Here is a 13,899-nt window from a genome sequence, read left to right as displayed (position 1 = left end):
CGTCATGCCGATCATTGGCTGATAAAAGTCCAACCGAGCCAGTTTTTTTGTTATTGCTGGCTGTGCAATGTTGTGATGACTAAGGCTATTGACATACTGAGGCGTCAAATGAAGCGAAGCAAGAAGCGTCGCAAAAGCGTCCGAGCTACTTCTTCGAACGTCTATATGAAACGCTCATACCGGTCATACTCAAGCGGCAACGACGCGTCGGTAGAGGCGGCGAAACAGAACGAGTAGTGTTTTGACGCGCGTATACTTACGCGGTAATACCTTGTTCAGACAAAATCTTCATCGCGAGGTGCTTTACATTTGCTTTGTTTTGGTTTGGTAATTGAAAAAAAGCAAATAGAATACATTTTCGGTTAACAAAATGTTAAAATGTATAAAAAATGTTAGTGCAGTAATACCATGTTCAGACTAAACCTGATATCGCCAGGTGCTTTTTATTCGTTTTATTTTGGTCTTAAATATAGAAAATATCGGGAAAAATTTTCAGGTCGTTAGGAAAATAACACTGGTATTTTTGATTAATATTGCATGCCTAACATACTGAACAGATATCATAAACTAGTTGAACGTTACTCGGGGTCAGCGGGTTTAAAATTTAGAATAATTTCTTATATTTTTTACTACGTCTGTAGCGCAACTGACTTCAGAAATATTATTTTACTTCATAAAAAAATCTCTATGTTTACTAAAAACGTGATTTACTGTGCTTGAAGCAGCAAACAAATCTTCAATGGAAGAATTCATATTTCCTTTAAACGAAACCGCTGCTGGAATCTAGGAATATGACAACACAACGCATTTGCATCGCTCGCTCCAGTCGCTCCAGTATGTCATAGGAAGCTTCACTCAACGCTTCTGTTTATTCCGCTTCTCAAACGCTCAACGCTTCGCTTAATTTGACGCCTCAGTATGTCAGTAGCCTAAGTAGTAAAGGAGGAAGCATCGTACGGCGATAAGTTTTGCCGTGCGAAATGCGATACTGTTCGGGCGTATCAGCTCTCATGAGAGTGAAGATAGGAATCGGTTCCAGTAGTGTCAGTTTCGTTAATTTTTAATAAAATAACTTTGAAAAATGAGATTACCAATTGAAATTGATTCGGAGAAAAAGCGTTTAGTCTTCCTTATCAATTTTTTAATATTCTTCCGTTTGCAATAACATGACCAATCAAGGTCTCGTGTTTGCAGATTCGAACAGAATGTCAGTAGCGAAGTATACATTACACAATAATTGGACATTTTTGAGTCGAAGGTGACTGTTTTAAAATAATAAATACGCCGGCAACCAAACGTGTCAACTTCCGCATCTAATTAAGCAGTATGACATTAAAGCAACATCGTAGAACCGAAGGAATGGCGGAGACAACCTGTGTTTTGCCAACCATGTTTTGCTTTCTAATTTATTTTCAAACCTCAAAAAAAAAAGAGTTCAAGGATTTTTTTTTCTTTACTCATGTCCTATTCGTTTTTTTGAATTGGATAGTAATAATTATCCAAAGCTCCCAACACTTGTCAGTGGCTTTTTTGAAATGCCTTCATTTGATTGGGGAATAATTGAATTTCAGTCAAAACTAGCGACAAATCAATCAGCTGGTCAGTTCAAATAACCTAATAAAGTCCTATATGTTGTTCCCCAAGTATGACGATTCTCTGTGTCAACTTAGACGATGTGTCGAGAGATTGAATTCAAGCTCTGCAGCCGCTTCGCTTCGTGCAGTTGCATCAGAACGTGCGATGATTAATTATAATTCGATGAGAAAAAGCCTCGACAATGCGCTAGTCTTGTCAGAGGGTATCCGGTTTGGTTCGACATGCGATTTCTAATTGTTACAAAGTACACTTTCGTTCCGTATTTATTATTCTGAATGTTGAAATAATCCATTCGAGATGCCTTAGAATTATTTAGAATAGAAACCATTTCTTTCTGTCAGTTGTAAGATAATTAGGGAATATTTTCAGGGGTTGATAGAGGACCACATTTGATGGAAAACAATCTACCAGATACAACCTTTACATGTCTTAGAATAGACATATGAAAATACTATTTTGGATGCAAAAAATGTTTAAAAACAAAAATGTTTCCAACAACCTGAACCTAACCTGAAAAAAGAAATTAATTAATTGTTTCTATAACACTAAAAAGCGATCGAGCTCTGCTATAAGTTCAATTGTTTGATATAATCCTCAAGTGACAAAAATAGCCTTGCAATCCTTTCGTAACGCAAATTTTTGGCAACTGTCCACCGGAGCACGCATTCGCACGCGCACTTGTTGCTCACAGTGTGGGAAAGCAAAAATGCGCCCTAGAAAACAAAAGTAACTAAATGGAAGCCACGTTCTCGCAGGGGAGGTTGATGACATGAAGTTTCCTTCTAGCAAACTAGAATGCACTGTCTGCTAACCTCCGGTAGACCTCGCTAAACCGTGATTCGAGGCGGCAGTAGGTGACTAAATCGTCAAAAATGTGCGTCGTCTCTGGGTTGTGCACCGTTGACGGCAGCAGTGCAATGAGGCAGTGCGCCATGCAGAATTAAATAACCGGCTTTACACCGAACCGCTTAGCAGTGCACCAAGAAAAGTGCTAACCGTAAAGGAACCGGTTTCTTGCGGTGGTTGCCCAATCCCAACGCGTTGACCGAACAGGTCCCACTTCACAACCCCGGCGAACAGGAGGAGAATGGGACCAAATTCCCACCCAAGAGGAATAAAAAAAAGCATGAAAACTTTTCTGCTCCTGCTCGCGTGCAAACCGTCCGTTTAGTGCGCGGTGACCGAAAGAGCAGTAAACCTGTTTGCACCATCTAAGTTTGAGTTTTATTTTATTTTATTTGTTCGCTTTTTTTTCAATTTCGACTTCCTTGACCATGCGCGAAAGCTTGCGCGAGTTTGGCAGAAGTAAATGCAGCACCCCGGATAGGAATCTGGTTTTGAAGTTTCAGAAAAACATTTGGATTTTCTGTGCAACACCTGCACCGGTGCTTAAAACTGATTCAAGCAAAACTGGATGCAATTATTTGATGCTTAGAAATAACACCTTTAACGCAAAATTTTGCCTCTATCAGAGCCAAATTCTAACGATATATATTTCCTTCCTCAAATTCTTGTTTCATAGGTTCTTTCGATTTTTAAACGTGTTTGCTATTATAATTTGTATTAGGAATTTGACAAATTGATCCTCATAGACCAGAAAAATCATAACTGTTCTATAAAATTATTTCGTAGCTTCTCAAAAAAGTTATTCTAGTTTACCCTGAATGCCGTAAACTGGGGTGACTTTGATCACTTTTTTGATTGTATCTTAAATATTATCAGAATATACTGAAAACAATATTGTTTGATATTTTTAAAATAAGTACTGGCATGCATTGAGAAAGATTCAGTCACTACTTCAAAAGTTTAGCAACAATTTTGCTGTTTTTAAATATGCTCTAAAAATTTTACACCAATCATCATTCCGGGGTGACTTTAATCACTTCACTGTTTTGATGAATTTGGAGTAACGCTTTGCTATTTTCACTAAATTGAACAGCCTAAAACGACTTAAACGAGTTTATAAATTTGGAAAGCAATTTGAGGGCCATTCACCTTCTACGTGAACAGTTAATGTTGGCGAATGTCCAAGATTCATACAAATTTTTTTGAATATATATGAATGATTATCCACTGAGAGGGAAGGTGGTATAAAATCATCAAAAACTAGACCACGTGGAATATGACTTATGCAATTGTCCAAATTTGTATGTTACTTCACGTCTTGGGTTTTTGTTAAAAAGTAATATGAAATACGCTGTGGAGATTATTGGGCCTCAACATTGCCTTCGAGGAAAAACTGGCAAAAATAACAATGAAATGCATTGTTATAATATTTTTGCCTTTCTCCTAGAAAGGTATAGCAATCACTGGAAAAACCAAAGGTATAAAAGTGGTCCCAATGGCCGAATGTCATATACCACTCGACCCCTTTCGACGAACTGAGCATTTTCTGTATGTATGTATGTATGTGTGTATGTGTGTGTGTGTGTGTGTGTGTGTGTGTGTGTGTGTGTGTGTGTGTGTGTGTGTATGTATGTGCAACTTTTTTTTCTCACTCACTTTTCTTAGAGATGGCTGGACCGATTTTCATAAAATTAATTGCAAATGAAAGGTCTAGTTGCGCCATAGGTTGCTATTGAATTTCATTGTAATCGGATTTTTAGTTTAGAGGTTATGTATCAAAATGTAAAAATCACGAAACATCAATATCTCAGAAACCACACAACCGATTTTAATAAAATAGGTTTCAAATGATCGGGCTGTCTGCAGAACCCTTAACTTTTGAATTTCGTAATGATTGAACATATGGTTTAAAAGTTATGTAAAGAAAAATTATCCTGAGGTTGTTTAAACTCACTCATTTTTCTCAGAGATGGCTGAACCGATTTTCACAAAATTAGTGTCAAATGAAAGGTCTAGTTGCCCCATAGGTTGGTATTGAATTTCATTGCAATCGGATTGTAACTTTGTCCGTTGTTCATGAAAATGTGAAATCACATAATGAAAGTAAACATATTGACTTCCTTCTAACGATCACTGGCTAATTAAAAGGTAGAAAAGTGATCCAAATGGCCGAATGTCATATACTACTCGACTCAGTTAGACGAATCGAGCATTTTCTGCATATAAGCATGTATAGGTGTATATGTTTGTGTGTGGGTGTGTACGTGTGTATGTGAACCTTTTTTCGCACTCACTATTCTCAGATATGGTCTGACCGAACAGATTTCAATGAAATTAATTGCAAATGAAAGGTCTAGTTGCTCTATAAGACCCTATTGAATTTTATTGTAATCTGATTTCTAGTTTAGAGGTTATGCATCAAAGTGTAAAAATCACGAAACATCGATATCTCAGAAACCACACATCTGATTTGATTAAAATTAGTTTCAAATGAACGGGCTACCTTAAAAACCCTTAACTTTTGAATTTTATGAAGATTGAACATGTGGTTCAGAAGTTATGGAAAGAAACGTGTTCTGGAGACTATTTAATCTCACTCATGTTCCTCAGAGATGGCTGGCCCGATTTTTATAAAATTAGTGTCATATGAAAGGTCTTGTTGCCCCATAAGACCCTAATGATTTTTTTTACAAACGGATTATTACTTTGCCTGTTATGTTTAAAAATGTGAAATCCAGCTATGAAAAGAAACATATTCGAAGACAACTTACGTGGACTCACTCATATTTCTCAGAGATGGTTGACCCGATTTCCACAGAATTAGTATCAAATAAAAGGTCTACCTACCTCATAACACCCTATTGAATTTTGCAGTAATCGGACTGTAACTTCGTCTGTAATGTATCGAAATGTGAAAATCACGAAACTTCATTATCTTAGAAACTACACAACCGATTTGAACAATATTGATATCAGATGAACGGGCTAGTTAAGGGTTGACTGATGAATTATGATTGAACACGTGGTTTCAAAGTTTGGCTGCCCCATACGTTCCCTTTTCATTTGATTGTAATCAAACTTCAGCAAGCGTTATGTTTTAATTTGTAAAACAACGGAAGTCTATTATCTCAAGTATTACGCGACTTATTTGAACATAACTAGTATCATACAAATGAGTCATCTCTCAAACTTACAAATAACAAACTTCATAACAATTTGATATGCTGTTTAAAAGTTTTAGAAAGAAAAGAAATTCAAATACTATTCAACACTTTACCTGCTTCGATCAATATATATGGCCTCAACATGATTTAAATGTGGTATCGTACTATCTGAACGTTCCCGGCATCGCTCGTGATTAAATTGTTCGAAATTAAGAGTCATTGCTTTTATTTCGCTATTTCTCAAGTACTAACATTACGTCAAATTTCATATTTTATACTTTAATTACAACATAAATATTTTAGAACCCAAAGAGTGGATAAACATTTATTGGATTTAAGCATTCATGTAAATCTATTTTTACAAATAATAAGTTTGAATGAGAAAGGCTGAGTCTGGGTTTGGGTTTTCATCTTAAGAACTAATTTGGGAACAAAATTAAAAAAACTTTACGTATTGCAACTTGTTGTTTTGAATTTGCTTGAACCGATTGTTTGTATGCAACAAAAATCGCCAAAAATACACTTTATTTTCAATTAATGTTTTAGTATAATAAACACTTCGAATAGCAGTAAATGCATGAATAGCAGTAATGCAGACATATATCCACACAATCAGTGAAGATTATGACAAATCCCAAGCACTACGAGCGCTTTTTTACCACATTAGCACAAAAGAGGTACAGTGATCAAAGTCACCCCGGTGATCAAAGTCACCCCAGTTTACGGTGCACGGAAATTTTTTTCTACGAGTGTAGCTCGATGATAGACATATTTTGAATTTTGTAATTGTAAAATATTGCAATGTATAACGTTGCCTGTAAAAAGTGTTGCTTGAAAACTCAACTTCTGTTTTAATTCGAGGCCCACCGATTTAAAGAATGATCACTAAGGTGGCAAAAATTAACATCCTCAATAAAAAATATCTTTCAGATGCCTAATGAACATTCAAATAATTTACATGTGATCTGGTAAATCATTTCCTTGTTTATAAGGCAACTTGAACTAGATTTTTTTTAGTGATGTCCATTTTCGAGGGTCTAAACTTTGAACACTTTTAGGCACCTCTAAATCATGTCCGATTGAAGTGAAATTTTGCACAGATCATTTTTTAGGCCAATAATCCAAATGTACATGGTTGGCAAGGTTGCATATTCAATTTTTGGGTACTTTTTCACCGCGTACCGATAGCTCGCTCTACATGTACAATTTTGAGAAACAATGTATGACAAACTTGTAGTCCCAAAGTAGTACTACAAGTTTGTCGTATAGTGCAATGCTCTAACTCTTAAACCTGAAGTTTGAGAGCGCTTATTCAGTGCAATATTCAACCAATATTCGCGATGAAAATATAATATTCACCGCGAATATTGGTTCAATATCCCACTGAGTATGGGCTCTCACATTCTAGGTATAAGAGATAGAGCACTGCTTTCTTCGACAAACTTGTAGAATTACTTAAGGACTGCAAGTTTGTCAAACATCATGTTTGAAAATTGTACTTGTGGAGCGAATTATCGGCACGCAACAATTTGAATGGAATTGGCACCCCAAAATTGAATATGCAACCTTGATGGTCGGTTTTGGAAATTTGACATGACCATTTCCGCTGCCAACCTAATGGTCTCTTCTTTTTAAGTACAGTCTAAGAATAATCTTCCAGTTAATCTCGAGGTGCGATGCTGGCCTAACAAGCCAGTTGTCGCAGGTTCGAGTCCCGGCTCGGGAGAGACTGTTGGTGTCAGTAGGATCGTAGCGCTGGTCCCGCAATTGTCCTGTGCAATAAACGGTTGACTGCGAAGTCTGTGTAAAATAAACAGAAGGGCGATTTCCGAATCGGAATGTGGCACAAAGGCTTTGCTATTGCTAAGATTATATCGGAGAAGTCTAAATTTTTTGTTTGTTCTTAGTCGGGTTTCTTTCATTGAATAGGTAGTTTTATTTATCCAAATTCACCCTTATTCAATCAATCATCAAAAGAAAAAAAAAAGTTAAAATAAGCATGTTTTTATTCAATGGATTAATAATTCTGAATTCATGGTCGAGTAATCTACTGATTTAATTGGCTTCCTATCCTTGTCTATCAATCTCTATATTTAACCCTATAAAAAAGTTGTTAAAAAATCTGCACATTTTCCTTGCTTAGAATCGGGAACCTCGTAATGCTGGGTAGTCGAATTGATCATTAATTTATTTTACTACACGCAAAACTTTTCCTTATTACTTTAAAAGCAATAGCGCAAAATTACCTTTTAGGTAACAAATCCATTACTAAAATAGCAATAAAATTCTTCCCCAGTCAAGTAACAACACATACTGTCATATATTTAGCGCGTGTTATGAGAGTACGACTATCTAATAATGGTCGTTTCAACCACATGCAACGTTTTTTCTGCCGAAAAATGCTCCCTTTCCACCTCAAGTCAAAAAAAATCACACACCGTCGCATAAGTTGCACATGTTACAAGTTTTTTCAATCTCCAATTCATCCGGTGGGCGTGTATTAGTTCGCTCGTTGCATGCATACGGAGTAGCGAAAAAATATGACAAGAGCTGCCAAGCAACATTTTCCCCGTCATAGAGTATGCAAACGTTGATGATTTCAAAGACTTGAAATGCGCCTTAAAATGACATCACGATCTGTAAACTGCGTCAGAGAAAAATAAAAACATTCGCTTTCTTGCAAGCTATTTACAGCACATAATCATTGGTTCATGGAAACTCATTTGGACCTGTTTGAATATACAAAACTCGTGCCCATCCAGAACAATATTCGCAACTTCGGCAACTCTGGTCAGACAGTATTACATATTTCCATTTCAAATAAACACTGGGGGACGAAACGAAAGTGTTTTTAATTGGACATTTGAGGTTGACGGTTGAGATTCTGATTATGTGTGGATGAAGGGAGACAAAAATGAACCAGATCGTTGCATCAATCCAAATGCAGCGAGTGAAGTCTTGCCAACACATGCATTGCGGTGCTTGGCTGTATGTTCTCCTGCAGAAACACATACAAGCGTGTGGCTGTCATAATTTTTATTACTTTTTGTGTATAATGCGCAGTCATAAGGCACAAAAAGTAATAAAAAATTGCCCAAAAGTAATAAAATATTCCCCGTTTGCGTTGGGTGTACAGAATAGGAGCATATTTGTCAATTTAAGTGATATTATAATAAAATCCAGTGGAAAAATTGAGTTAAAAATGTTGATTCGAGGTATACCTGTACACAAGCACGGATAATAATATAAGCATGTCACTTAGTCTCAATAGTAATACTGCTAATAATAGAAGTTCCATATAGGAATAGAGAAGGTATTCTCTGCAATTTCGGTTTTTAATTCAAGTTCAATAAATTCGAATACAATTTCAAAATTACACAATTTCATTTCAAATTCCTTAATTCCTGAGTATTTTGCATTGAATGTACTTTTCATAGTAAACATCTACAGCAGATGTTTTGGAATGACGCCTCCCTTAGTTAGCAGGTATTTTTTTCAGATTTTCAGGACAACCGCTTTTAACTGTTCCAAGTTGGAAATCTTGTAATCAGCAAGCTTCGATACCATTAGGACCAGATTAAAAAGTTCATTGGGCTCAAATCTGAAGAGCTTGGCGTTTTGCTGGACATAGTGGTCATCTCCGAAGAGTTTTCGAAGACTCGGGGCAACAATTTACTCCAAAATTTCTGTTTGTAATAACATTTTTGTTGATGAAAAGCAGTGGACACCAGTGGTACTGTGTCAAATTGTCTTCAGTCATATTTTGGTGTCGGCAGGCTTGTATTATTCAAGATATACTGGCGGAAATCGTCATTTGAAAAAGAAGAGAGCAATGTCAATAAAAGCGAGGAGTCAAATTGACGCAGACTATCTTTCTAGGGTTAATCCCACACGATTTCAGATGTTTGAGTATTATGCAATTGTTCAGATCAGTTTAAATTCCATTCAGTTGTTTCAATTGGAGTTGGGAGTACTGTTGGAAATGCTCTTTTCATACGAATGTCGGAGAAATTATTATTATTAATGTTTGTTTATTAGGGAGTGATTTCAACTATTTGGTCATCTCTCAAATGTCGGATAAAGTTATAAACAAGAATAAGAATATCGAATCTCTACCGACGCATAAATCTTGAAATCCGAAAAATTTTGAAAATGTCTACATTCCTAAAAGTCTTCTATTTGAAAGTTCCAGAGTCTCGACATCCAGGAGTGCTTTATGTCCTGAAATCCCAATGACCTTAAATCACCAAATTCCAAACTAATTAATTCACAATTTCAAAATCCCAGAATCCTCAAGTTTTGAAATCTTACAAACCATAGTTCATTGTCTAGCATGTGCGTTGATTTGCTCTTTAGCGTGAGAGCAGTTGTTTTCGCATTCGCAGTGAAAGATATTCTCCTACACTCTAGAGATTTTCTGAGGAGAAAAGACCAGCCTGCTGACAATTAACTTATTCGAAACATATGCGTATGAAAAGATCGTAAAATCGTTTTCCTGCTTTTTGTCCAGATCGATTCAAATTTCATTCAGTTATTTCAATTGAAATTGGGAGTACTGTTCGATATGGTCTTTTTGTACGAATTTAGAATGAAGTTATGATGAATCCTTGGACGCTTAAATCTTGAACCCCGAAAAGTTTTGAAATCCGAAAAATGTTTAAAATTCGCACTTCCTAAAATTCTTCTATTTGAAAGTTCCACAGTCTCTACATCCAGGAGTGCTCTACATCCTGAAATCACAATGACCTTAAATCAAAAAATTCCAGAATAATTTATTCACAGTTTTTGAAGTTTAGAAATCTTTCAATATAAAAGCTCATATTTTTTTACCCTCAAAAATTTACAACCCCGAAATACTTAAAACCATGAACTATGAATCCTCATCTTATATTTTAAAATACCAAAACCCTTGAGTTTCAAAATCCAAAGTTCTCTAATGAAAAATCGTACAATCCTAAAACCTTCATTTTCAATGACCTCAAAATAGAAGAAAACGAAAACATAAGACAGTTTTTTAATCCAAATTGAGCGTGGTTTGGCCATGGCTGCAAAGATCAGAAAAAAAACCGAAATAGAAAATGATTCAAATCAAGCAGAGAATCGCCGGAAAACGCTTCTAAAAAACAAATCAAATCAAACCCAGAATGCCGAAAAATGCAAATGCATTGCGTTTATGATCGCCGAAAAACGCTTCTGAATGCCAAAGAAAGCCAATAATGATCCCAAATCATGCTTAGAGTCGCCAAAAAGCCAAAACAAAAAATGAATTCAAATCCAGTTGAGAACCATAAAGATAACGCTTCTATAGGCCAGAAAAAGCCCAGAACAAATCCTATGATCAAATTGCCAGAAAGATGATCTATGAATAAATGATTAAATCCTGAAATCGGACCAAAAATCTGGCAACAGTTCAAGATTCGAAAAAAATGAAATTCTTTAATTTTTATGTTCTCTAAAATTGAAATTCAGAAGTGATTTGTATCCGGAAATCCTAAATCCGGAATTCTTAAATTGCTGAATTCCAAATTAATGATTTCCTAATTTCATAATCCCTTAAATCTCGACTCTAAAATCCTAGCAAGCTGAAAGGCCGCAAAAAGTCAAAATGAAAAATGATCCCAAATTGTGCTCAGAATCGCCGAAAAACGCTTCTGAATGCTGGAAAAAGCCCTAAATGACAATGATACCAAATGAATCCAAGAATCGCTTAAAAGAACTTCTAAGGGAAAATGGAATATGATCTCAAAGGCCAGAAAAGATCAAAATGGAAATGATCCCAATCAAGCGCAAATTGCCGAAAAAAAAGAAACGCTTCTGAAAGCCAGAAACGGCCACAATATAAAATGATCACAAATTGAGTTCAGACTAATGCTTCGGAAGGCCAGAAAAACCTAAAATAGAAACTGATTCCAACTAAAGCTCAGAATATAATATGTAAAAAATTGTAACACTACACAGTCATATAAGGCAACCTTGATGTACTGTCTACGAAAATTGCTTTGTGTCTGGTCCCATTTCGAATAAAAAAATATAAATAACAATGAAATCAAAAGTCTTACAAAAATGTATTTTATCAAAAAAAAAGGTTATTGAACTTATTTATCCAAGCATTTTAAAGCCGGGAAACCAAAAAAACCAACGTTTTGGGAATTTTGAATGCACTCGAAAGTGTATTAACTTATGTTTTACATTGATTTTTCAACCGATTTTCGGGCTTTCCATTTCAACATTTTTAAAGTAAAGCCTTTGTGCTACATTCAGCTATCGAAACTTGACCTTCTATTTTCCATGCACAGCTTTCGCAGCCTATGGTTAAGTATATACGTAGGCCAATTGCGAGACTAGCGCTACGATCCTACTAACACTAATAGTCTCTCCCGAACTAGGAATCGAACATAGGACAACTGGCTTGTTAGACCAGCATTGACAAAAAAAAAATTTTTTCTCATGGATATTTTAAGTCATACCTTTAGTAATCACTTGAAATCAATCACAATTGGATTGTTTTTTAACCCCAATTTTCTGGCACATAGAGCGAACAGAATTCGTTACTGGTGACACCGTCACTCCATTTTTTTTTCGCAGGTGATTTCGGTGGCACCATTATTGGGCGACGTTCGACTTAAGTTCACACGAGTTTGAAATTTCATCCGTGTATCTAACGAAGGCAGGTAAACAAAGAGCGAGCGCAAAACGCGTAGACCGATCGCTACCGGGGCCTGGCAGCGATGGTGTCACAATCCAAACACAATGGATGAGTAATACGGTTCTTTTTTTGTTTTTGTTTGTTTATAATTGATACAATTCGCGAGGAAGAAGCGCACTTTTTATAGTCCAAGGAGAAATAAACTAAATGAACCCGAAGATTTCATGAATACATATTTGAGAACGTAGATTTCACCATAAGTGATGTCATATTATCAGCTCGAAAAACCTACGAATCATCATTTATGATGCTTGCGATTAGCACGGGTGTAGGAAATGATTGCATTTGTGCACAGTCTGTAGTAACGAAGTAATCACACAGACAAACCCGACTTCTTTTTTCTGTTTATGGGAACTGAGGAGTAATCTAGATCACGAGACCTGGCTTTGTTCGTGCTAGAATAGACGGTATGCAAGGGGTTTTGCCAAATGGTGAATGATTTCGAAGAAGACAAGCTTCAAAACGTGTCTCTCTACTTCCCTGAATATGAATATAAATTTTTGATCGCATTCGGGAGCAGCAAATTTATCAATATTCTTGCGGCAAACTAAGGCGTATTCAAACGCATTTCTGTCTACACAATAAAAGCTATGGTGGCGGGGAAAATATCCCCCCCCTTCAGCAAAGGTGTTCAACCTTCACGTTTTATTATGGCGTCACAATGGCGTTTATTGCGGGCGGTAGAATATCACAATCACACGAAAGCACCCTTCTCGAGAGCCTGACGACGCTTCTTTGGCGAGATAAAGAAAATTCGAACGACGTACCATTTTTCCGAAATTGCGTTTCCTCGGTTACAGTCTGGTGCAGCTACCGGTAGCAAGAAGAAGCAATCGTCGTCTGATTGCTACGATAAATCTTTCTCTTCTCAGACCCCAAGCGGAGCTGTTGCTGATTTCGTTGTGTCAAAAGGGTTTTCCTGTTTTCGTCTGAACTCGAGCGGTTCGGGTTCCACTTGGAGAATTAATATTTTCAGTAGACGCACACCCTCCGGAATCTACCGAGGTGTGATTTTTCGTCGCGATGTTGTTTTGTCTGCAGTTCAACGCACGGACGGCAGAGGTTAGGGAGAAATGCCAGAAAAGGAAATTGTCAAGCACATTTACCCCTGCAGTCTGTACCGGTCGGAATACGGTACAGAACCTGCAGCATTAGGAACGTGTTTTTCATCGGACATCGTGTCGGATTCTATGCATAGCTTTTGTTTGTTATTTGCACATGAAACGATTCTACTCTTCCTCCCGCTTCATGTTCCCTTACAGTCAGTGCGGTTTTGCAGAAAAAAGTAAAGTCTTTCCGCATTGCTGCTTGTCTGATCCGATCTTTGAATACTGGAGAGTGTGTATATGTGCAAACATGAATGCACCTTGCGGTGCTCGGATGGGTTTGCTTACAGTGGCCCACCGTTGAGACAATTGAAGTGCAACAAATGGAAAGGGGGAACGGCAACAGCTGGGGTGATGAAAGATCTTGTTCATTTGTCAAGAACCTTGGTGCGACATGGCATCAGCCTTCTCTCCCCCTTCGCGCGTTATTCCCTTTCCGGATTACGTAATCTGAATAAAATGCTGCATAATTAATTATTCG

The 13,899-nt window shown here is 36.8% G+C and overlaps 1 protein-coding gene across 10 annotated transcripts in view; it reads left to right on the top strand.

Annotated features, from left to right (window-relative positions):
- LOC129722765 (supervillin) overlaps positions 1-13,899 on the top strand; it is a 433,084-nt gene that overhangs the window by 307,311 nt on the left and 111,874 nt on the right. The gene's annotated exons all lie outside the window — the stretch shown is intronic.

Source organism: Wyeomyia smithii, chromosome 2 (assembly GCF_029784165.1).
Source record: "Wyeomyia smithii strain HCP4-BCI-WySm-NY-G18 chromosome 2, ASM2978416v1, whole genome shotgun sequence".
NCBI classification, from domain to species: Eukaryota; Metazoa; Arthropoda; class Insecta; order Diptera; family Culicidae; genus Wyeomyia; species Wyeomyia smithii.
The sequence above is the reverse complement of the archived record's forward strand: the minus strand, read 5'-3'. Positions and strand labels throughout refer to the sequence as shown.